This window comes from Crocuta crocuta, unplaced genomic scaffold (assembly GCF_008692635.1).
Source record: "Crocuta crocuta isolate KB4526 unplaced genomic scaffold, BGI_CrCroc_1.0 scaffold83, whole genome shotgun sequence".
Lineage (NCBI taxonomy): Eukaryota > Metazoa > Chordata > Mammalia > Carnivora > Hyaenidae > Crocuta > Crocuta crocuta.
Window position 1 is genome coordinate 1,004,455 of NW_027529638.1, and position 27,064 is coordinate 1,031,518.

Sequence of the window (27,064 nt, forward strand, 5' to 3'; positions counted from 1 at the left end):
TTGTTACTTTTGGCACAAAAGATGTCCCAGATTTATTTTTTCTTCTCTTATTTTTTATTTCAACGTATATTCATTTGAGAGATGGAAAGAGACAACACAAGTGGAGGAGGGGCAGACAGACAGAATCCCAACCAGGCTTTAGGCTCCAAGCTATCAGCTCAGAGCCTGGCATGGGGCTCAAACCAATGAACTGGGAGATCATGACCTGAGCCAAAGTCAGAAGCTTAACTGGCTGAGCCACTTAGGCACCCCTCTCTCCTCCTATTTTAAGATCAGCCAAGGAGTTCTTTTATTTCAAGAGGGTATTTAGAAACCTGGATTGGAATGCTGAGGTATGCTTGTTGCTATTTCAATACCCCTTCAAAGCCATCTCTGTGAATGGAGGTAGGAAATGTACATTTATATGCCAAGGTGTAAAATAACTGTATTTGTATCTATCTAGTTATTGGTATGTATGTGTATGGTTTAGATTTGTAAGTATACATATTCATATTGACATCTCAGACTCCAGTTTGGTACCAAATAGCTCATTCTAGCATTCTCTTTCTAACTATTTTCCTGACAGTGAGAAAATGGACCCTCATCATCTGTAAAATAGGTGTTCATATCTAGGTATGCACAGTTTCATAATTGCTAATGTGTATCCCTGTGAGAAAAAAATTTACCAGTGAGAATATGTAGTTTGTATTCTGTAAGATTTTGATTGTAGTGAGGAATGGATAAAAAGAATAATTCTAGGACCCTGATTTGAATGACTGGGTACATAGTGAAGCCATTGATAGAATGGAGAATTCACCAGAGGAAAAACAAATGATAGAAGACAGAGTTAATGTTAGATATATTTGATCTGAATTGGCTACAGTTCATCTAAACAGAGATGTTCCAAAAGCCATTTGGGAGGGTAGGTTCCAGGGCCAGAAAGAACTCTCAACTGGAAATAAATATTTGAGCTGTATCAAAGGTTTCCAAACACAGTATATAAAGTCAGAAAATAAAAGGATTAATAATAGAACATATGCTCTGTGAAAATTTACTAGCTGTAGAATGGGGATAATAACTGCATCTCTTGAAATACACATTAAAAATTTATGGCATCATCCACATAAAAACTACTTCAGAAATACCCAATGCATATCTTCTAATATATACATTTAATAAGCAACACTTGGATTCATTGTCCATGAATATGGCTTGTGTATAAACTGCTTATGTTTTCTAATATATTTAAATATTCAGAGGTTATGTTTATATTGGTGCTGTAACAAATTACTACAAATGTAGGAATTTAAAACAACACAACTGTACTGTATTACAGTCCTGAAAGGCCAAAAATCTAAAATTGGTAGGCAGGGATCTATCATTTCTACAAGCTCTAGGGAATACTCATGCTTTTGCCTTTTTCCAACTTCTAGTATCTGCCCATGTTGCTGGACTTTTGGCCCTGCACCACATCCATCTTTCCTTCCATGGTCATGTCTCTTACTGATTATGGCATTCCTGCTTACCCCTCACAATGACCTGATGATGACATTAGGCACCCACTTGTATAATCTAGAATAATCTCCTTTTTTTTTTTTTAATTTTTTAATGTTTTATTTATTTCTAGGAGAGAGAGACAGCGTGAGCAGGGGAGGGTCAGAAAGAGAGGGAGTCACAGACTCTGAAACAGGCTCCAGGCTCCGAGCTGGCAGTCAGCACAGAGCCCGACGCGGGGCTCGAACCCACGAACCGCGAGATCATGACCTAAGCGAAAGTCAGACACTTAACCGACTAAGCCACCCAGGCGCCCCGAATAATCTCCTATTTTAAAGGCCCTTAGTCTTAAATCTCTTTTGCTATAGAAGATTACAAAAGTTTCTGGGATTAGGATGTGGGCGGCTTTGAGTGGGTGGGGCTGTTAGTTTACCTACAATGAGGGAATTAGAATTTGTAATACACACAGGAGAAGGACCATGTAAGGAAGACTAACATCCTGGGAGATTTTTACATGGGTCAGACAGTCATGTAGTGCCCATCACTTCTGCCCACATTCCAAAGACCAGAACTCAGTCACATACCTACATTTAACTGTTGGGCTAGGGAATTTAGACGAGCTATGTATCAGTAGCATGAAATACGGAGTTTGGTGAGCAGATATCTGCTTTCTACCACTCTACATGTTTATAAATAAAAGAACACTAAAGAATAATAAGAAATTAAAATAAAATAAAAGAATGCTTTTGCATCTTTTAAATACTAGCTTAATTTAGTAAAAAAAAAAAAAATAGACTAATTGTAAATTGTATAGTTATGAGCCAATGCAGTTAGCTGAAAAATAAATAGCTCTTAAATCTCCATAGAGTACCTGATGTTTTAAATTTACTATTAATTCCCAATGGTATAACCTTACCCAACAATTCGGACAGGCTCTAATAAAGGAAATAATCACCTTTTGGGTGTGGGGGATTTTATAGAATCAGATTTTAAAGATCTTCAAAAATATTCTATTACATTTAGATGTTAGATGATAATCCATGTGCTTGTTTAATACAGAAGAACCACTACCCATTTAATTCAACTACACATTTAGGGAGAACCTTGTATTATAATTGTTTTCTCAGGAAGAATTTTTTTTCTATTTCTAGTCACAAAATAGGCTAAAATTAATATTCACTTAAAACCTAATCTGAGAGGTTTTTCTGTCATCCTAAAAATTCACAATGAATAGGTCTCCTAACATTCTACAAATCTAAGATTATATCTCTAGATCATTTCATAGCAGCCATGGATCAAGGAAACATGCTAAGGCTCATGAAACAACGGTCATCCTATCCCTAATAATTTTATAGAACCCTTTATAAATGGTTTCCAGGGGAGAAAGCATTGGTCTCTTTGACAATAGTGCCTCCATTGTTCAGAGCCATGGAACTGAACCTAAACAACTATCATGACACATTGTAATTGATGTCAGTCTTTAAATACGTTCTTAGAATCAAGATTTGCAGAGGTTTAAATTCAAGAGAAAAACATTATGTAATCAGGAAGAATTAGGATACCATAGTGATATTTAAAAATGTATGTAACAAATATGTGACACCAGTCTTTCCCCTGCTAATATAGTAACATCTGACAGTTTATTAAGAAGAAAACCAAGAAATCAACCCCAGTAGCATGGAGTGAATTAATTTGATATTTAAATGCATTACAGAATGATACTAATCCAATTATATGGAACAAAGTTTAAAAGAAAAATGACTGTCAGTATTGCCACAACGTGCAGAAGATAAGAGAAAATAGTCTTTAAAGAGCATTTCTCTTTGCAGTGAATATTCAAAAGAAAAAAAAAAAACCTTAAGCCTGAAATGATCACATGAAAGCATGAAGTTTCCACTTTCCTCGGATTTTGTAAAAGAACCTTAAAGAACTTGTGAAAATTATGATAATTTAGTAAGGTTATTTCAAGCATTGCTCCATGTTTTTCCTTCCATCTCTTTTATTTATTCTTCTCACTTATCATTTATATGCATCAAAAATTCCCCTCATATAGCATTTGTTTTCATTATACATGGTACTATAACAGTAAATATTTCCTCTCCTAATGGGTTACTGTGTGCCATTTTAAATCACTATAATCACAAGAAAATTTACAGGGCATTGTCTTTTGTTCTAAAATTGTGAAATGTTCCAGGATATATGTCAAATTTATATTCTAATAAAAAGAAAAAGAGGCCAATAAGGCAATTCTGCTGTTAGATTTCAAAACTGGGTTTAAAGTGTTTCATCAGTGGTGATAAACATTCTATCAGTACTCTGGGCCTTGTGTTTCACTGTGAGATAAGGAATACAGATAAAACATCAAATTGTTGACATTTTAGAACTCATTTAGAAAGAGTGCAATAATTCAAATGGGAGAAGTAACACAGATGCATTGTTTTGATTATTTATTGGTACATACCCAAGCAACATTTTAGGTAATTAAACAGATTTTTCACCAACAAAGTCATGGCCTCAATAAATTCAGAATTTAACACTCCATACTGTGTGGAAATGAGAGGATCAACTTAGATAGATGTCTACATATGGTCAAAATCTATTTTCTGATGTTTTGCACTATTCTTCATTTGCACTGTTAGCAACATCCTAAGCAGAAAATTCTGATGTGGGTGTTAAGTAATTGATACTAAATGGAAAGAGTTGTTCTAGGCTTATAAGAACTCTAAATTAGAAGATGCAGATGATGTGATAGAATATGTGGTAATCTCCAATAATGGGGAATAGTCATGAAATTCCATGCAAAAAATTGGCAGATATGCCTGTTCTGGAATTAGAATATGAATGCCACTTGAATGACAAGTGGCATTCATATATATATTCATATATAGATTTATAGATATATAGATATATAGGTAGTTCAGTAAACCATCCTTTCTATATGGAATAAATCCACCTGGGGGGGGAGGGGGGATGGTTCTACTTACAATGTGACCTTCAGCAAATTGCCTGATGTCTTCAGATTCTCTAATAATCCACACAAAGTTCCTATTACTGTCCTTGGCTCATAGTAGTTATTCGGTTATTGCGTTTCTACGTGTCTGTTGCATATAACACGCTTGTTCATTTCCTACCAAAACTGATTAAGGGAGAGAGTACCATGAGGCACCCACACATAAAACTTGATTAACAAACACCTTCTATATTAGTGCCATTGTGGAATAGCAGCTTGACCTTCTCTGATGTTCAGGATCAGTTATATCTAATATAGTGATTTCTCTTCTTGCCTGCTTACCCGTTAACACAAGGATCCCAAGGTAAGCTAAGATCAGACATACCTTAAAATGTAATTTCTCTCTCTGTAACCTCTAGCAGAATTACTTCCACTCTGGGAATCAGGTCTCTAACCCCACAGAGGTCTAAACAGTTGGAATAGGAAGTGCAAATTCACGTGAATCACTAGGAATGAGAACAAATGGACCCCTGACTTCTATCCCTTGCTTCTTAGACCTATGTATTCTTCTTACTTGGTGCATAGTGCCATACAATAACTCATCATGGAGGATTCACTCCATCTTTGCCAAATATCATTTCTGAGTTGGCACGTCAGATGTGCCTTCAGCAGGGCATTCATATACTATATTAGACCATAATCATGGTGCCTACACTTTTACCTTCTTTCTGCTGAAACCTGGTCTGATATGAAGTTAAATGAATTTCTTGTCAGTGGATTGAATAATAAGTTCTCAGATACTGGTGCTGGCTGGCTAAAACACTTAAGGCAGAAAAGAAAGCTCATACCTAAAATATCTATCTATTTTCTTAGAATAAATCACTGGCCCTTCCAAGGAAGAAAAGATCAATGTTCTTTATTTGCCTCCACTAGTTGCTTTGTTTCCTTGAGAAAGGGTGCCATGTTAGAGACTCAGCAATGCTCTGTTATTGACAGGATGATCATTCAGTACTGGCAGTAGATACATCAGTTGTTTTCCATATAGAGCTTCCATCCCTGCCACAATGGCCAATTAGTTCATGTGCCCATTTGTCAATATTCAGGTGTCCGATGACAAAGACTAAGGTGAACTGGTGGAGTGATTATGTGCTTGGTTGCTGAAGTACCCTTTAATAGTCTTTATAATGTAATATGAAGGTCTTCTTACTTTGTACCTACTCCCAAATATATGTCTGTATCTTTCTGTTTTAGACCACTATCACTATTTCCTCCTTCTAGGCCTCTGACCATCATCAGCAAAGTGATGTTTCCATTGCCTGCAGGCATATATATGTGAGCCTGTGTGCATTTGTGTATGTGTGTGCATGCACATGTATGTGTGTGCATATATGTATTTGAATATATATGTGAACCTGTGTGTGTGCATATATATATGTGCCAGTGGATGTGGGTAGATGTGGGTGTGGGTGTGTATACATGTGGGGGTGTGCGTGTATATGTGTGTGTGTGTATAAGCTACTTTAGGTATCCTCTCTTACCACATGTAATGAATAACCAAGTACATTGCATGAAGTTCTGCTCATTAGGGCTATCCTTTTTCATTATCTTTCCAGACTGAGAGTTGAGCTAGACTGCAGATGTCATCATTTTCATCTTGAACTCGCATAACAAAGTCACCTTACAAGTCATAGCCTGAGTGATAAGAGATAATGCTAAGAGAGCAGCATTGGTACAACAGTTTTGATGACTTAGTAGTTGAGGCTACCTACCCATGCATATTGTTTTTGCTATTTTGGTTTACTCATGCCAAATACTGGATATAGAACTTCCATTTTACAATGAACCACCTCTGGACCCCTCCAATCTTATGACTAGGTAGATTTGAGAGAGCCCATTTCATGAAGGGTAGTTGTGGAAGCATGGTCACTTACCCCAGAAGCACACCAAAGTGAAATGACCTTCTTTCAAAACCCCAGATTCTACAGCACACTCTCCCAATGAAGCTTGTTACATTTTCACAAAGTATCTTTTCTCACCATTGCTAGCTTGTATCTGCCACAGTGCTCTTTAACTCTGAGCTCGACTCACTGCTGTAAGCTTTTTGTATCCTGGACCATGATTTGGAGCAATTTCCTCAGTTGTGGAATATACTGCTCAAAACCCAAAGAGGTCTTTCTAGTATTGTTCTTCCTTCCTTACAGTGGAAAGTACAAGATGAAAAATTTGTCTTTTACTTCATATGGAATATCTTGACAGGCCAACCATTTGGACTCAAATATTTTACAGAGGTGTCAAACCAGAAACTTCACAGACGTTACCTCCCAGTGTTAGGAGTACATACATGCTATCAAGACCTCCAATGTGTTGGTCATCTATGTGTGAGCAATGTGCTTTTGCTCCTTTGGGCTAATTAGCATGATGTTGTATGCTACATATATGCTGAAAGATGTCAAGAAGATCAGGTCTATTCATACTATATTACACTATTGGGTAGGGGAACAAAGATAGTCTTAGGGAGAAAAACTATCTGTAGTGATTTCCATGTAAATTTGTATGGCTTCTAATCCTATATTCTTGAAGAAAACAATGCATTTTAATCAAAGGCAGCATCAGTGTACCAGAGACTATGTTAATCTGCTATTATTACAGTCCCAGTTAAAGCTGTGAGTTAGCAGAGTTTGACGTAGTCTACTGCTATTCTCTACTATCCACTTTTGTACAGGATCCAACGTATGAAGATGAGAGTTTCAGAGACTCACACTTGGTTTTTCCCCATTATGATTATTCTTAGTTTGCATACTAAGACCCTAATGTAGAGTTTTACTAAATACCATGTATGTATTTTCCAATTATATATTCAGAGACCAGGGAGATAACCATCATGTAGATCCACAGACCCACATCCATTTAATTATCTAGCCCCCATATGGTCCCAATCATAAAGGAAGCCATGAGAATGCTTTGAGTTTCTGGGAGTCAATGTCAATTTGAACCATGATTCTGACAATCCTCACAATACCTCTCCCTAATGTAAAGTTGTGAAAGCAAATGACCATAGGTTTTTGGAGGAAGAACTGAGAGAGTCACCACCATGTGTACTAACTATGATGTTGCAGAGTCCTTTCTCCTCAGAACCAAGCCTACCCAATAGTCAGTGGGCTCTAGTCTAACCTGGCTCAGGTCTGAAAGCTGTAAGGAGCAGTGACTTCACTGAAGCACGTTCTAATAACCTCTTGGTTGCTTATCCTTGGTTTCCTTTGAGGGTATAAATTGAGCAGTACTCTTTTTTGACTGCTCATTTATCTTTGCTATTGTTTTGACTAATATTCTATTAAGTTGCTGATGCACTGCATCTTCTTGACTTCTGCATGGAGATTTTTATATATAAACTATATATTTATATATACATAAAGTTTTATACATGTATATTTTAAACTTGTTTTCTTTCTACAGGGACTCTGTTGAAAACTGCATGACTAAAATGTTGACAAAACTTTTCTCTTTAATCTTATGGAAACGGTATATAAAACGATTTACTTCCAGCTGCTCTGTTCTCACCAATCTAGTCTCCCGCTTAGCACTGACCTTATACTATTAGTTTTCTTAGTCCATCCTGACTGTCAATTCTTACTACATTCTACAATCCAGTCCTCTATGATCGATGGAAATAATGATTTGTTATCATATACGTGTATCACATACACGGGAGTCAGTGTTTGTTATGTTTCCATTGCTTTCAAACCAAAGAAAATTCTAGGCATTTAAGCTAGACTTGTGTAAAGATAGGCCCACTTTACATCTGCATTATATCAAAATAATTTTGTAGATAATATTCTTACAAACATTTTAAGTCACCAAGTCTCTTGTTATCCTTATAGTGTGTTTTATTAGTTCATTAAGTTACTTGACATCCTTATATTTAGTTGCAAGGTCTCCCAGACAATTCCATGATCCAGAAATAGACCATATTCCTGAACTATGCTCAGCCACAACTGTTACCTTATAAAAATTCATGCACGCCTATGTACGTATGTACATGCGTAAATTTATATATACATGTAATATTTTACATATATTTATATTTATTGTTTTCTACTAGAAAGGTTACGCCTGTATTTTATTACTAAAACTCTAAAAGCTTGATCAGGATCTTAAAGCAGATCAATTAGTCCTATTAGTAATCTTAATCACAACGTATTTGATCCTAAAAAGAAATTTACAAGGTGTTTTAATCTGTTTAACATTGGAAGACACTGAGAAAGTAGAGACAAAAACCATTTAACCAACCAAAAGAGACTTTGTTTGATCTAATTCATCATGGGTATTCAAGAGGAAAATGAATAAAAGCATTTTATTATATAAATTGGAATTACTTAAATTAGAAACTCCTCAAATACGTTTCAACACAGATGGTAAGGCAGTTACCAATATTGTCCCACTAATTTCCACAGAATTTTCATTTACTTACAAACGACTTTAATAAAAGCAACTGAAATTAAATCAGCAGTAATAATCTCTAGATCCCATATATTATTGTTGCACATTTCCTTTGAGAACTTGATTAATTACCGATCCTTCCTTTAAATTTCAAATTCTTCCTTTGTACTGGTTTCTTCACTTATGAACCTCTTTCTACCTCTTTGAACAACCACCAAATTCTTCACCTTTTCACAGCAAACTTTCTAGAAATAACTACATGCAGCTTCTATTTCCTTTCATTTATTCACTGTTCAACCCTTTCAAATGTGGTTAAAGCAAAGCTTCATTATGACAGCTCTGTAGTTTGCCCATCTAAATATCATAGTTAGACCTCAAGTTTATTATAGTTCACAAAGCGCTTTCCCAAACAAACCAACCCGTGCAACTATTCTTTTCCAGCACTTTTTACTTAAAAAATAATGGTAGCATCAACATATCCCAAATGTTTAGTTTCACCTATTAGACCTGTCTTTGATTTATCCTTCTCCTTTGTCCACTCTCATTATCAGTGGCATGATTAGTCCTTATTATAGATAATTTCAACAATCCTGTGTATTCACTTCCTATTGCTGTTGTAACAAGTTACCACAAAACTGCACATATTTCTTACCTTACACTTTGGAGGTCAGAAGTATGAAATGGATCCCCCTGGGCTAAAACAGGGTGTTGGCAGGACCACATACCTCTTTGGAGGCTCTAAGGGAGATTCCGTTTTCTTGTCTTTTCCAGCTTTTAGAGGCTGCCAACATTACTTGGCTCAAGCACACATTCAATCTTCAAAGCCAACAACAGCGAACGGAACCCTTCTCATACTGCAGCACTGTGACTCTGGCTTCCTCACTCCCATTTCTAAAAGACCTTGTGATTACATTGGAACCACCTGGATAATCCAGCATGCTGCTTCTATTTTAAGATCAGTTGATGAGCAATCTTAATTCCATCTGCTACTTTAATTTCATCAATTTGCCATGTAAACTAATAACCCACAGGTTCTAGGGATTGGGCTGTGGAGGTTCTATTATTCTACCTACCACATTCTGCAATAAACATTGACATTCTTTTTTTACAGCAATAGAGCAAGGACAGTGTGTATGTCATTTATATTTGCAGAAGTAGAATTCCTGGGTTAAAGTATATAAACACTTTTTTGTTAGTAAATATTGCCAAAACACTCTTCAACATGTCTTGGTGTATACTCTAATTAGTAGAGTTGAAAGCACCTAATTTCTAAACACTTGCTATAGTGGATGTATTAGTGCTCGGCCCAGAATCTCTTTGCTGGTTATACATTCTAATCTAGGAATGGGGGGAGCCTACAACCAGTAACTGGCCAAAGGCCTCATATAGTAGGACAGACTGTTGAAATTCCTGCTCTCAGCTGCTCATAGAGCTGGGCTGAGGCTAGTATCTTCCTCTGCATTGACTGCATCCTCTCTGAGCTTTTTCTTAAGCCCTACCTCCTTCCTTCACTTCTAATTTCCTAGGCCCTCTCCCAAGAAATCACTAGAACAGAAATTTTAGAATCTCAGGCTGTGCTTTCAGAGTAGCCTTCCTAAGGCATTTACTAATGCTAACAATGATCAAACATTTTTGTGACAGATATGACTGGTGAAGTGCTCATTTAAGGTTAAGACTTTTTAAGTGTTACTTGGCCATTTGTGTTTCTCTCTCAGTAAATTGCTTTGCTCCTTTTATCAAATGATGTATTAAAGATTTCCTTATTAAGTAGTAACTTATTTATGTTGAAGATACATGTTCATTAGTAATAAGGAGTTGCAAAAATATTGATTCCCACTTGTTTTTTCATTTATGATTAACTTTTCAGTGGTTACTTTGGTGAAAATCTTTTAATAAAACTAATTAAAAGTAAAAATAAGACTGCATTGTATTATTTTAGGTAATAATCAAATATCTTAGTGATTTTTTGGTACATTTATTTGTTGTAATAATAATTTTTTGTATTCTTAAGGATATACAACATTACATAATCTGTGAAACAATTCTACTTTTATCTTTCCAATCTTAAACTATTTATTTAATTTTTTTGCCTAATCGCCCTGGATAGAGCTTCCAGTACAATGATGAGTATCAGTGGCAAGAGTGGATGTCCTTATTTTGTTCTAATATCTTGATCTTAGAATAAAAGCACTCATTGTTTCTAACTTAAATATGACATTAACTGTAGGTTTTTTATTTATGCCCTTTATCAGTTTGAGAAAGTTACCTTCTACTCATTGCTCTCTTTTGTTTTTATTATAAAATGGTGTCATATTTTGTCAAAGACTTTTTCTGTATCTATTGAGATGATCATATGATTTTGTATTTTATTTATAGATGTAGTATATTATATGATTTTATTTTGAATGTTAATACTACTTTCATTACCTGGGACATAGCTCACTCGGTCATGGTATAGTTCTTAGATTTTTTGTTGGCCGGTTTGGTTTGCTAGTATCTTGTCATAATTTTTGTGTCTATATTCATAAAAAAATTTATTCATAAAATAAAACAGCAGCTTTATTTTCTTGTGACATCTTTGTCTGGTTTTGGTATTAAGGTAATATTGTCATCATGGCATTAGTTAGAAAATGTTCTCTCTTCTCCTTTTAGAAGACTCTTGAAGAACTGGTATGAATTATTTTTTCTAACAATTTGTAGGCTACACCAGTAAAGCTTCCTGAGCATTAGTTTGTGAAAAAACTTTTTTAAATAACTAATTTAATTGCTATACTTATTATTGGCCTATTGAGGTTTTATATTTCTTCCAGAGTTGTTTTTGGTAGTTGGTATCTTTCTAACAATTTGTCTTTCAACAGTTTTACTATGATGTATCTCTCTGTGTATATACTTTTGTTTATACTATTTAGACTTTGTTGAACTTTGGGATGTTTAGATTAATATTTATCATCAAATTTGTGAAGTATTCAGGTACAGTTTTTTTCAAGAATTTTTTCTCCTTTCTCTCTCCTGGTATTTATATTACATGTATTTTAATTTGCTTAATATTTTGTATACTTCTCTGAGAATATGTTCAGTTTTCTTTATTCTTTTCCTTGTTCTTTGAATTGCATAGTTTCTATTGGTCAATCTTCACATTTGCTGATTTTTTTCTTCTGCTAGTTCATATGTACTGTTGAGGTCCTCTGATGAATTTTCATTGAGTTATTGTACTTTTAACTTGAGTTTTCACTTGGTTATTTTAAATTTCACTTGGTTTATTAAATTTTTATTTATTTTTGAGAGAGAAAATACACTGGGGTAGAGGCAGAGAGAGAGAAAGAGACAGAGACAGACATAGAAACAGATTCTGAAGAAGACTCCAGGCTCTGAGCTGTCAGCACAGAGTCTCAGGTGGGGCTTGAACCCATGAATGGTTAGATCATGACCTGAACCGAAGTTGGACCTTAACAAACTGAGCCACCCAGGTGCCCCTGATTGTTTTGTTTTGTTTTCTTTTGTTTTGTTTTTCAAATATCATTCGGAGCTCAAACTCTGAGGATTTGGAGGTGGGTGACTTTCTCTGAAGCAGAGCTGTGGCATGTGTTCCTGGAGAAGAAGGAGCTGGCCCAGAGTGCATAGCATAGTGTAGAGATCTCCAGGGTACATTGGGAGAAATCATTCTCCTTCCTGGAGTACTTTTGGAAGAGGGTATTTTCCTTGCCTCCCCAAGGACAAAAGACTGTGCAGGCACCAGAAAAGGCCTTTCATCAGCAGGATACAGGGCACACCCAAAGGGACTATAACCTTTGCTGCTTTTAGCAGTGCTACACCATTGATTCCACACATTGAGCAGACATGAAACTGTTTTTCAGGAACAAAGGACTTCAGACACAGTGCAGAGAGGCTTACTCCAGAGGAGCAGGATGGGTGTGCATGGTGCCGAGTCCTTTAGTTTTGAGTCCCAGCCTGGTGCCAAATTAAAAATTCAAGAGACTTGTGGTACAGGGAAAGCCAACTGCCCTCACTATTCTGTGAGGGTTGCCTGAACAGCAGAGGGTCTTGTCTGAGGACAAGAGATTGAAGTTGTGCCATTTTCCCCCCAACACCAACACAGTGGGAATTCAGAGAGCAACATAGTTGTTTCCCAGTGGGGGCAGGAACTGCTTACACCAAACCCTGCCCTCCCTTGGCCTCGCAACTGCTTGTTTACTGGGGCAAGACTGACTCTGAGCCAACGTGGCAGGCTTCCCCTCCAGAAGACCAGCACAGCCAGCGCCCTGCATGCACCAAGTACACTAAAAATGAGCGCTTCAAAATGACACCTGCAGCTCTGGTGGAACTGGACCAGGCTTACCTTTATTTGATTTTTTTTTCTTGTGGAATCAGGCTCATTGTTTTCTTGTTTTGTTTTGTTTTCATTTTATTATCTCTCTCTCTCTCTCTCTGTTGGTAAGACTTCTTTGTTTTTTCCTTTTTGTTTATTTTTTCTTTTCTTCTTTTTTCCCTTTTTCTTTGTAATCAGCCTTATAGTTTTTTGACTCACTATTTGAGTTTCTTTGTTCCCTTTCCTTTTCTCTTTATTTGAAATCAGTTTTCTCCCCTTTTTTTCAATGCTTGTTTTAATATACAAATTGTAGCACACCTAGTTAAAGTTCCAGACACTCCCCAGCACTCCCCACTGCAAACAAGGAGGAGCTCTGCAGAGGACTGGCCAGTGGTAAAGAGCACCCAAAACACAAGAGCAGAGTGCACACAGCATATACCATAAACACTTCTAAATTCCCAGGCCCTGGACAGTGTATGACTCCTTCTTAGTAGCGTTGTAGTCTCAGGTCCAGGAAACATAACAAGCTTTTAAAACACATAAAAGACAGAAACTTAGCCAAAATGACATGATGGAGGAATTCTCCCCAAAAGAAAGGTCAAGAAGAAATCACAGGAACTTGCTCAAAGCAGATATAAACAATATATCTGAACAAATATTTAGAACAACAGTCATAAGATACCAGCTGGACTTCAATAAAGCATAGAAGACACTAGAGAAACCCTTTCTGCAGAGACCAAAGACCTAAAATTTAGGCTGAAATTAAAAATGCTATAACTGAGATGCAAAACCAACTGAATACAGTCACAATGAGGATTGAAAAGGGTGATAATGAGGACAAACTGTAGAAGATAATGAAGCTGAAAAGAAGAGAAAAAGAAAACTACTAGATCATAAGGGGAGACTTAGAGAACTTAGTGATTCCATAAAATGAAAGAACATCCAATCAAATGTGTCCTGTAAGAAGTAAAGTAGGAAAAGGGGGCAGAAGGTTTATTTGAACAAATTATAGCTGAGAACTTCCCTAATCTAGGGAAGAAAACATGCATTCAAGTACAAAAGGCACAGAGAACTGCCCTCAAAATCAACAAACATAGGTCAATACAACATATTATAGTGAAACTGCCAAAATATAAAGACGAATTTTGAAAGTTCTAAAATCAACTAGGGACAAAAGGTCATTAATCTACAAGGGTAGACACAAAAGGTTAGCAGCAGACTTGTCCAATGAAACTTGGTAAGCCAGAAGGGAATGACAGGAAATACTGAATGTGCCAAATGGGAAAAATATACAGTCAAGAATTCTTTATCCAGCAAGGCTGTCATTCAGAATAGAAGGAGAGATAATGAGTTTCCCAGACCAAAAAACAAACAAACAAACAAACAAACAAAAACAAAAACAAATACAAAAACTAAATGAGTTCTTGACCGCTAAGCTGGCCCTGCAGGAAATTTTAAGGAAGCCTCTTTGAGTGGAGATAATAAAGAAGACCAAAGCAACAGAGGCTACAAAGGACCAGAGAACATTTTCAGAAACACCAACTCAACAGGTAACACAATGGCACTAAATTCACATTTTTCAATGATCACTTTTAAGGAAATGGACTAATTGCTCCAATCAAAAGTCATAGGCTATTGGAATGGATTAAAAAAAAACAAGATTCATCTATATGCTGCCTATAAGAGACTCATATTAGACCTAAAGATATCTGTAGATTGAAAGTAAGTATATGTGGAACCCTCATGCTAATGGATGTCAAAAGAAAGCCAGAGCAGCCATACTTATATCAGACAAACTAGATCAGACAAAGACTGTAACAAGAGATGAAAATGGGCATTTTATTATAATTAAGGGGTCTAAACATCAAGTTCTAACAATTGTAAATATTTATGCCATCATGAAACACTCAAATATATAAATCAATGAGTAACAAACATACAAAACTCATTAACAATAGTACCTTAACATTAGAAGACTTTTGTAATCCACTTACAGAAATGGACAGATCATTTAAGCAGAAGATCAACAAGGAAACAATGGCTTTGAATGATGCACTGGACTGATTGGGCTTTTTTATAAAAATTTATTCATTTTTGAGACAGAGAGAGAGAGAGCATAAGTAGGGAAGGGCAGAGAGAGAGAGAAAGAGAGAGAGAGAGGATCTGAAGCATGCTCTCTGTAGACAGCCAAGAGTCCAATATGGAGATCGAACTTATGGCCTGTAAGATGATGACCTAGGCTGAAGTTGGATATTAACCTAAGCTGAGATACACAGGCACCCCTGGACTAGTTGAACTTAACAGATATACTCAAAACATTTCATACTAAAGCAGCAGAATACACATTCTCCTTGAGTGTATATGGAGCATTCTCCAGAATAGACCACATACTGGCTCACAAATCAGCCCTCAACAGGTACAAAAAGATTGAGATCATATCATGCATATTTTCAGATCACAACACTATGAAACTTGAAATCAACCACAAGAAAATTTTGGAAAGCCCTCAGCTACATGAAGGTTAAAGAAATCCTACTAAATTTTGAATGGGTTAATTAGGAAATTAAAAAAGAAATTAAAAAGTATATTGAAGCCAATAAAATGAAAACATTACAGTTCAAACACTTTGGGGTCAGCAATGACAGTCCTAAGAGCAAAGTATATTGCAATTCAGACCTATCTTAAGAAGCAAGACAGGTCCTAATAAACAATCTTACCTTACACCTAAAATAATGTCTAAAGCCAGCAGAAGAAGGGAAATAATAATGAGAAGAGCAGAAATAAGTGATAGACAAACAAACAAAAAAGAGTAGAATAGATCAATGAAACTAAGAGCTAGTTCTTTGAAAGAATAAACAAAATTGATAAACCTCTAGCCAGACTTATCAAAAAGAGAAAACAAATAGATCAAATTACAAATGAAAGAGGAGCGATCAAAGAAATACCTCAAGATGCAAACAATTATAAGAGAATATTATGAAAAATTATATGACAACAAGCTGGACTATCTGGAAGAAATGGATAAATTCCTAGAAAATCACACACTACCAAAACTGAAACAAATAAAGATAGAAATTTTGAACTGGCCCATAACTAGCAAAGAAATTGAATCAGCTATCAAAAATCTATCAACAAATAAGAATTGTGGTCCAGATGGCTTCCCAAGGGAATTCTACTAGATATTTAAAGGTGTAAATTCTTATTCTTCTCAAACTATTCCAAAAAATAAAAATGCAAGCAAAGCTTCGAAACTCATTCTATGAAGCTAGGATTCCCTTGATTCCAACACCAGACAAATAGACACTAAAAAGAACTACAGGACAGTATCCTTGATGAAACTAGATGCAAAAATTTTCAAAATCATAGTAGTGAATCGAATCCAACAATACATTAAAATAATTATTCAACAGACCAATTTCCCTGATGAAGATGGATGCAAAAATTCTCAACAAGGTACTAGCCAACTGAATCTAACAATACATTAAAAGAAGTATTCACCACAATCAAGTGGGATTTATTCCTCAACTTCAGGCCTGGTTCAGTATTTACAAATCAATCAATGTGATACATCACATTAATAAAAGGATAAAAACCATATGACACTCTCAATAGATAGAAAAAAAAAAGCACTTGATAAAATACAACGTTTTTTCTTGACAAAACTTCTTAAGAAAGTAAGGTTAGAAGGAACATACCTCAATATCATAAAAGCATATGCAAACAGCCACAGCTAATATCATGCTCAATGAGGAAAAACTGAGAGCTTTCTCCCTACGGTCGGGATCACAGCAGGGATGTCCACTCCCACCAATGTTGTTCAGCATAGTACTGGAAGTTTTAGCCTCAATAATAAGACAACAAAAAGAAATAAGAGGCATCCAAATAGGCAAGGAAGGAATCAGATATTCACTCTACACAGATGACATGATACTCTATGTGGAAAATCCAAAAATTTACACCAAAAAAGTGCTAGAACTGATATATGAATACATCAAAGTCTGAGAACATAAAATCAATGTACTGAAATCTGTGACATTTCTATACACCAATAATGAAGCAGCAGAAGGAGAAATCAAGGAATCGATCCCATTTAAAATTGCACCAAGAACCATAAAATACCTAGGAATAAACTTAACCAAAGAGGTAAAAGATCTATATGCTGAAAACTATAGAAAGCTTAGGAAAGAAATTTAAGAAAACAAAAAGAAATGGAAAAACATGACATGCTCATGGATTGGTCAAGCAAATGTTGTTAAAATGTCAATACTACCCAAAGCAATCTACACATTCAATCAAAATAACACTATCATTTTTCAAAGAGTTACAACAAACAATTCTAAAATTTGTATGGAATAAGAAAAGATCCCAAAGAGCCAAAGTAATGTTAAAAAAGAAAACCAAAGCTGAAGGCATCACAATTCCGGACATCAAGATGTATTGCAAAACAGTAATCATCAAGACAGTATGATACTAGCACAAAAGCAGACATATACATCAATGGAACAGAGTAGAGAATCCAGAAATGGACCCAAAAATGTATGGCCAACTAATCTTTGACAAAGCAAGAAAGAATATCCAATGGAAAAAAGACAGCCTCTTCATCAAATGGTGTTGGGAAAACTGGACAGCAACATGCAGAAAAATGAACCTGGACCACTGTTTTTACACCATACACAAAAATAAACTAAAAATGGATAAAAGGCGTAAATGTAAGACAGGAAGCCATCAAAATCCTATAGGAGAAAACAGACAACAAACTCTTTGACCTAAACCACAGCAACTTTTTACTAGACATTTCTCAGGAGGCAAGGAAAACAAAAGCAAAAATGAACTATTGTGACCACATCAAGATGAAAACCTTCTGCAGAGGGAAGGAAAAAATAAATAGAACTAAAAGTCAACCAATGGAATGAGAAAAGATATTTGCAAATGACATATTGGATAAAAGGTTAGCGTCCAAAATCTATAAAAATTTATCAAACTCAATGCCCCAAAAAAAACAAATAATCCCATGAAGAAATGGGTAAAAGACATGAATAGACAATTTTCCAAAGATGCCCATATGGCTAAAAGACACATGAAAAGATGCTCAACATCACTCAGCATCAGGGAAATACAAATCAAAACCACACTGAGATACCACCTCACACTTCTCAGAATGGCTAAAATTAACAATGCAGAAAACAACAGATGTTGGCGAGAATGTGGAGAAAGGGGAACAATTTAGCACTGTTGGTGGGAATTCAAACTGGTGCAGCCATTCTGGAAAACAGTATGGAGGTTCCTAAAAAAATTGAAAGTAGAACTACCCTATGACCCAGAAATTGCACTACTAGGTATTTAACCATAGGATACAGAAATGCTTGGGGTGCCTGGGTGGCTTAGTCGGTTAAGCTTCCGACTTTCGCTTAGGTCATGATCTCGCGGTTCGTGGGTTCGAGCCCCATGTCGGGCTCTGTGCTGACTGCCAGCTCAGAACCTGGAGCCTGTTTCAGTCTGTGACTCCCTCTCTCTCTGACCCTCCCCTGCTCACGCTGTCTCTCTCTCTCCTAGAAATAAATTAAAAATATTTTTAAAAAAAGATACAGAAATGCTTATTTGAAAAGGCACATCCACCCAAATGTTTATAGCAATACTATCAACAATAGCCAAATTATGGAAAAAGCCTAAATATCCATTGGCTGACAAATGGATAAAGAAAATGTGGGAGATATATATAATGGAATATTATTTGCAATCAAAAAGAATAAAATCTTGCCATTTGCAACATGGCGTGGATGGAACAAAAGTATATTATGCTAAGCAAAATAAGTCAGTCATAGAAAGACAAACATATAATTTTATTTGCTGTGGAATTTAAGAAACAAAACGAATGAACATATGGGTAGGGAAGGAAAAATAAGATAAAAACAGATGGAGGCACATCATAAGAGACTCTTAAATACGGAGAAAAAGTGAGGGTTACTGGAAGGGTATTGTGTTGGAGGAAGAGCTAAATGGGTGATGGGCATTAAAAAGAGCACTTGGGATGAGCACTGGGTGTTATATGTAAGTGATGAATCACTGGGTTCTACTCTTGAAACCAATTTTACATGGTATGTGAAATAACCTAAATTTAAATCAAAATTAAAAATGTGTATCTATGTATTAATATTTTATATTTGATGATTGATTATCATCATATCTTTAATTCTTTAAGCGTAAGATCTTTTAATTCTTCGAACATATAAATTGCTGCTTTGAAGACTTTGTTAAAGCTGATATCTGAGCCCTCTCACAGGCAGTTTCTGTTATATGCGTCTTTCCCTACTATGGGCCACATTTTCCTATTTCTTTTCATGTCTAGTAACTTCATATTAAAACTGGAAATTTCAGATCATATATTGAAGCCATTCTGGATACTAAATCCCCATACCCCACGGTGGGGGGGTGTTGCTTTCCTATTTATCTGTTTAGTGAGTTAGTTGGACATTTTAGTGAAGTCTATTTCATCAACAGTGTGAAACCTGCCCCTTTCAGATAAAACCTTCGACTGAGAGCACCATTCTTTTGGCCACACCTGCCCAGGGTGGAGCATCTATCAGGATGAACTGTTAGATGTACAGAGGGAGGAAGTGGGTTGTGCTTAATTATCAAAGACTATTAATGATCTTACTGACACTTAGTAGAATTTTTTAATAAATGTTACTTCATCTGTATGACCTTAGGACAGTTTCTAGGGAGCATAAATACATGTTTGGTTTTTACAGTAACTTTCACGAGTTACATATAGTGGCTTCCCTCATAAACAAGTCCATGATACTTTTCACACATGATTCCAGAAGTGAATCTGGCCACAAGTAGTCTTTCTTTTTCTTTTAAATTTATTTCTGAGAGAGAGAGAGAGAGCAAGCGTGAGCAGGGGAGGGTCAGAGAGAGAGGGAGACACGGAATCTGAAACAAGCTCCAGGCTCTGAGCTAGCTGTCAGCACAGAGCCCAACGTGGGGCTCGAACCCATGAAGCATGAGATCATGACCTGAACCAAAGTTGGACACCCAACCGACTGAGCCACCCAGGTGCCCCTGCCCACAATTAGTCTTACCCACTTTGCTTCCCTAATCTCAACATTATGACCCTCAATACACCTTCAAATTATATCTTTGTCTACTAGTCAGGAAAAAAATACCTATTATTTATGAATCACTTACCCTACCAAGAATTTAAATTGCCTCAAAATTATATCAATTAAGGTTCTATTTTGACCAATTACAAGTTGAAATTTAATCATCTTGAGATGAATGTTTTATTGTAATTATCCTGTTAAACCCTTTTACTGTGATTTCAAGATTTTCTTAGTTTTAAACAATTCCCTTTTCCTGAATCAGTACTTCTCATCCAAGGGTAATTTTGCCCCTCTGGAGACAGTATCAATAGCTGTAGACATTGTTGATTGTCATGAGTGGGTCAGGAAAAGAATGTGCTTCTGGCATCTCATGGGCAGGGGCACAGGTGCTCCTCAACATCCTACAATGCACAAGGCAGCATCCCGCAAGAAAGAATTAGGCAGGCAAATCTCAATAGTGCCAAATTTAAGAAATCCTGTGCTAATCCATTTGTATGCCTTCTACATGATAGTACTTTAGTCATACCACACTTTTATGGTATATATCTCATCTTCCTCATAACCTTTGTTACATAGATTGTGTCTAACTTTTGATCCAGTAGAATTAACATAAAAATATAATGAGTTCTCTCCTGTAAGCAAATACAAAACAATTTCAAATAACATATAGAAAATTTAATGTAAATTTTCTCTTTGAAAAAAGGATAAAATTAAACCTTTTACATATATAGTAAAAAACATTTCTAAAGAAAAGTTAAATTATTCATTCCAGAATAACAGCAAGTATCTTTCCTTTTAAGCAACCTAAAAAGCATTTACCTCAAAGATACCATAAGAAAAAAAAAACCCGCAACACCAAAACAAAAGACAGAGGAGAAGAAAACAGAATCAATAAAAGCAAATATCAAATGAAAGGCAGGGTAGAGTACCATCAAAATCAATATCCCAAGCTCATTTCAAGATGAAGATAAATATGACTAGAAAAGGAACAGAACAGTATTAATCTAAAAGTCTACAACAGAACCTACATAACACTTCTTTGAACTCCTTTATAATATTTAGACAAATATTTTATTTTTTTAACTTTTATTAAATGTCTTTATTTATTTTTGAGAGACACAGAGAGACAGAGTATGAGTGGGAAGGGCAAAGAGAGAGGGAGACACAGTATATGAAGCAGGCTCCAGGCCCTTAGCTGTCCGCACAGAGGCCAACATGGGCTCGAACTCATGGAGCTCAAGCTCATGACCTGAGCCAAAGTTGGATGTTTAACTGACTGAGCCACCCACATGCCCCATAGAGTTTTAATAATAATAAAAGTTTTTCAGAAGCTAGAAAAGTACGGTTAATGCCAATCAGCAAACAAGCCTACGTGGAATGGAGGCATTATATAAACTTTCAAAGTTGTTTTCAGGAAAATCTGTTCTCAGCATTATTAGTTATATTAGACTATGCAGAGAATCACTGTTACCTTGGGAGTTTTTGTATAGCTATATGGAATTATTCCTGCTAAACTTTGAAAGTTAAGGCCATTTTAAAGTTGGAAGTGATTAAATAGTTTATTGGGGCAGAAGTATCATTTTACTATATTGGTTTTTATAGCCATCACTGTATATACATTTATGTGTATATATACGTATACATTATAAACATGTACACAGGCACTTCCTACTAAAAGTGCCAAATAGTTATAGATATGCAAGAATGGTTTAAAGAGTAGGGTTTTTTAAAAATATTTTTATTTATTTCTAGGAGAGAGAGACAGCATGAGCAGAGGAGGGTCAGAGAGAGAGGGAGACACAGACTCTGAAATAGGCTCCAGGCTCTGAGCTGGCAGTCAGCACAGAGACCGATGCAGGGCTTGAACCCACGAACCGCGAGATCATGACCTAAGAGAGATCATGACCTAAGCGAAAGTCGGACGCTTAACTGACCAAGCCACCCAGGCGCCCCTTAAAGAGTAGTTTTTAAATTCCTTAGAGTAACAGTAGCCACAGTAAAATAATTTAGAACTGTTACTGGAGTAAAATATTCGTTAACCGATGGAAGAACAGAGATCCTTCTTTTCTCTTGTTAATTGCTTAACTAAAGATTAAACAAAATTTACCCCCTTTTTATTTAGTTTTCTAGCATTAAGTAATAAACTACCTTCTGGTCAGTCTCCTTTAAGCCTTGCAAATAGGTGCAGTGTTGATCTTATATACCCATTTTAAGAAGCAAAAATGGTACACACACACGCACACACACACACATACACAAGTGGAAACTGTTTAAGTTGATTCTACTCCTCTGTAACAAATGATCTGGTAAACGTCAAGCTTTGCTGCCAATTACTTAATACTGGCACATACAAAGCAAGCAATACTGCTTTTATAATTTCACACCACTGAGAGGACCAAAAATTATTATTGTGCATAATAATGAGAAATTCAAATGTAAACTAAACCATTTCACCTTATTACAAAATTATTTTTCCCAGGATTTAGAAAATCATTGAAGAGGTTATGTTATCATCATCCCAAGGTTATTGATTATATGCTATGTGACCTATGTAGATGTTAGGAACTGAGAGAAACAGTTATAAAAAAGTGAAGCTTTGCCAGTGAGTAGATAACCAATTGATAAGTGATTCAGCCCATTTTTAAAAAACTTTTTTAATTTTTATTTATTTCTAAGAGAGAGACAGAGAGACAGCGTGAGCAGGGGAGGGTCAGAGAGAGAGGGAGATACAGACTGTGAAATAGGCTCCAGGCCCCGAGCTGGCAGTCAGCACAGAGCCCTACGTGGGGCTCGAACCCACGAACGAAAGTCGGATGCTTAACCGACTAAGCCACCCAGGCGCCCCGATTCAGCCCATTTTTATACATGTTGAGTTTGGCTATTGCTATTTTCATAGTAAATTAGCCCATTCTTTTGCCTGCCTTTCTGAAATTCATCACTCTTTGTTTTTAGAAATGAGCAGTGTAAGAGAAATTTTGTTTCTCTTATTGTGGTTATTTCCTTTAATTTACCATGTAATAGTAGGATTCTGAAATAAATTCATGTTGCATAAAGACTCCAATACCTAATTCATCAGTTTATGTTTGATGTCATTGTTCTCCTAAACTTAAGGGCTTATTTTGACATGAGAAATAAGTGTTGGAAGAGTGATGGGCTAGGAGACCGGAGAACTGGCTACTACTTTCAGCTCTGCCTCTAACCAGCTCTGGGGTCTCAGACAAATTGTACCATTTGAGATACATAGTTCCCTCACCACACAGTGAATGTTGTAACCTAGAGTAGTGCTTCTTGCAATTTAATGTTCCTTTGAATAACCTAGGGAATCTTGTTAAAATTCACATTTTCATTAAATAGGTCTGAAATGAGGCCCTAGCTTTTGCATTTTTAACAACTTCCCAGGTGATGTTCTTGGCATCAGTATTGGCCCCATTATATCTTGTGAACCTATTCTGAAAATCAAAGGCAGATTAATATCAAAATAGTGGTCTGCCAAAAGGACACATTGGCTCTCTTCATATGAATTTCTAATTCTGGTTTATTGATGCACCATTTGAAATCACAGCATAGCATAATTTAGTGACCGCTTTTATCTCTGAGCTAACAATGTGTTTTAGAATTGTTTGCCATGGTAAGTTCAGAAGTGACCGTGCTCTATTATAAATAAGTTGTTAATCTGTAGAGCTGTGGTAATTCTACAAAATGATCTATAATTTATCATGCAGTCTTTTGTATGTTGTTTCAGGGGCACAATAATTACAGACAAAATATTCTTGCAAGACAATCATTAAGATTGCTTATAGTTTCATCTTGATGGTGTGATAGTATGGATAAAGCAGAGTCATTTCTCTATAGAACAGAAAGATTATCCAAACACAGGATTCTAGGGGTGCCTGGGTAGCTCAGTTGGTTAAGTGTCCAGTTTGGCTCAGGTCATGATCTCACGGTTCATGAGTTCGAGCCCTGCGTTGGGCTCTGTGTTGACAGCTAGCTCAGAGCCTGGAGCCTGCTTTGTATTCTGTGTCTCCCTCTCTCTCTGACTTTCCCCTGCTCACACTGCCTGTCTCTCTCTCAGAAATATATAAAACATTAAAATTTTTTTTAGAAAAGCAAACATAGGATTCTAGATTCCAGTTAATTTTATGTAAAATTGCTTATAAGAAATTTATGCCCTGATATATTTGCATTACTGAACATATCGCTCACACTTTGTCTCTGGCCCATCCAAAATCACCACTAAAGTTTTAGGAAATTGTCAGTAAATGATGTGTATGTCAGTGTGTGTAGTATAACATACTATATAACATATATATTCCTTTTTCAATAAATAATATTTTAATCCTTTTTCCCAATAAATGATATAGATACTGGAAGGCAAGAGCCTAAGATGGTGCTACAGATTCCTACCTGCTCCTGTACAAACTCCATAAAATCTCCATACTTTAAATGTTGTGTATATGATGGTATATCACTCTTATCATTGTTAAATTACATGGAAAGATATATTTTGCAGGTAAAATTAAGATACATGATAACTTAACTTTGAGTTTATTCAAAGGGAGATTATCCTAGGTGGGTTTGACCTAAGCAGAGAACCCTTAAAAGGATCAGAAAGATTTGAAGTAAGAGAAATTCTCCTACTGACAGTGAAGAAGCAAATAACCATGTTGTGAGCTGCCTAACCATGCCACTATCCATGCCTATAGTGGGTTCATGAGGCAAGGATTTTACTACGGCTTCTAGGAGCTGACAGCATTATGTTGTTGATAGGAAGAGCCTTGGGTCATCAGTCCTCCATATGCAAGACACTAAATTTTGTTAACAACCAGTAATTTTGAAAGAAGATTCCAAACCTCAGATTAGAGTGTAGCCCCAGACAACATTTTTATTTTAGCCTTATGAGATCCTGAACAGATGATTCAAATAAGCCATGTCCAGATTCCTGCTTCACACAAACTCTGAGATAATAAATGATATTGTTTTTAAGATGTTAAATTTATAGTATTTTTAAAATTTTTTCATGTTTATTAATTTTTGAGAGAGAGAGAGAGGAAAGGGCAGAGAGAGAGGGAAACAAGAATCTGAAGCAGGCTCTAGGCTCTGAGCTGTCAGCACAGAGCCTGATGTGGGGCTCAAACCCACAAGCTGTGAGATCCTGACTTGAATGGAAGTCATCCACTTAAGTGACTGAGCCACTCAGGTGCCCCTGTAGTATTTTTTAGGAAGCAAAATATCCATTAGAGGGATGATATTATTGGGAGAGAGAATAGGAGTGCATGAGAAATGTCAACACATTTTTGAAAGACTAAAATAATCCAAGCAATTATAACTAAGGACACATAAAATAAATTCTGTATACAACCTACCAATAAAAGTAGGTAGTGATTAAAAATAAAGAGTATATTCAACTCCACAGAATACTAGAAAGAAAGGCAAGGGAAGTGAAGGTAATCGGTCCCAAAGAGGATTGATTTAAAAGTCCTACTTTCCTCCCTCACCATCTCTACTGAAGACCAGAGATTTAATTTTTGGAGAAATTTAATCAGAGCATCTCTATATGTAGAATATTGGGCACAGTAGAAGATGGGATGAATTTCAAGACCTAAAGTTGGGATGGCAGAAATATTTCTCTCAGAGGTACACCTAAAGCCAGGAGATTGTAGGACTATTCTATTTTTTTTTTTTATAGAAACTGATCAGTTCCAAATAAAGAAACTTGATGGAGTGGCATTTGGAGGCCTTCCCCCTAAAAGGCAACTTTCTTATTTATCTGTCAATGTATCCATCTATCAATAATTACTACCCATGTCCTCATAACTTTTGATAATCTTTTCAATGTTTTCCTCTCATTCTTGTGAAGTCATTAATAGCCAGACATTGAAGAAATTTCAAGGGAAATAGGACTCCAAAATAAATAGGAAAAATAAAAAAGAAACTCAATAGTGATACTAGATTAGAAGACTATAATGCCTTCAAAATTGTGAAAAAGAAAAGATTTTTAAACTAGAATTCTATAATCATATTAAACTTACCTTAAGTATAGGAGAAGAATAAGAACATTTTCTGATACCCAAGTTTTTAAACTGTACTTCCACTGTACCCTTTAATAAACTTCCTAGAGAATAAAGTTCAAACATTAAGAAGAAAATAAAATTTTACTGTCAGAATATTACAGTAAAGATTTGGGGAAAGACTGTGATATATATATTGAAAGTTAAAGACATAAAAATATGGGAAAATTGTAAAATAAATAAGATGTAATCAAAGGAATTTATTTGATTCAACAATTTACTTAGTCAAAAAGTACAAATACTATATCTAATTTTATATGTCAGTTTGGCTGGGCTAGGAAATTCCCAAGTTGTCTTTATGTATGTTTCCAGAAGAGATTATCATTTGAATCAGTAGCCTGAGTAAAGATAGCCCTCACTATCTATCTAAAATTGATACGTAAAAAGCTAACAATGTAGTCATCTTATCTATGCTTATAGAGTTAACACATAACAGCTATAAAAAGCAAGGCAGGATATAAAGGGGCGCCTGGGTGGCTTAGTCGGTTAAGCGTCCGACTTTCGCTTAGGTCATGATCTAGCGGTTCGTGGGTTCNTCCCTCATTCCCGAAACTTTAGGCTTATACTACTGGCTTTCCTAGCTTGCCAACTTGCAAACAGTTCTTGCAGTTTCTCAGCTTCCATAATCTCTGAACCAATTCTTATAATAAATCTATCATCTATCTATCTATCTATCTATCATCTATCTATCTATCTATCTATCTATCTATCTATCAATCAATCAATA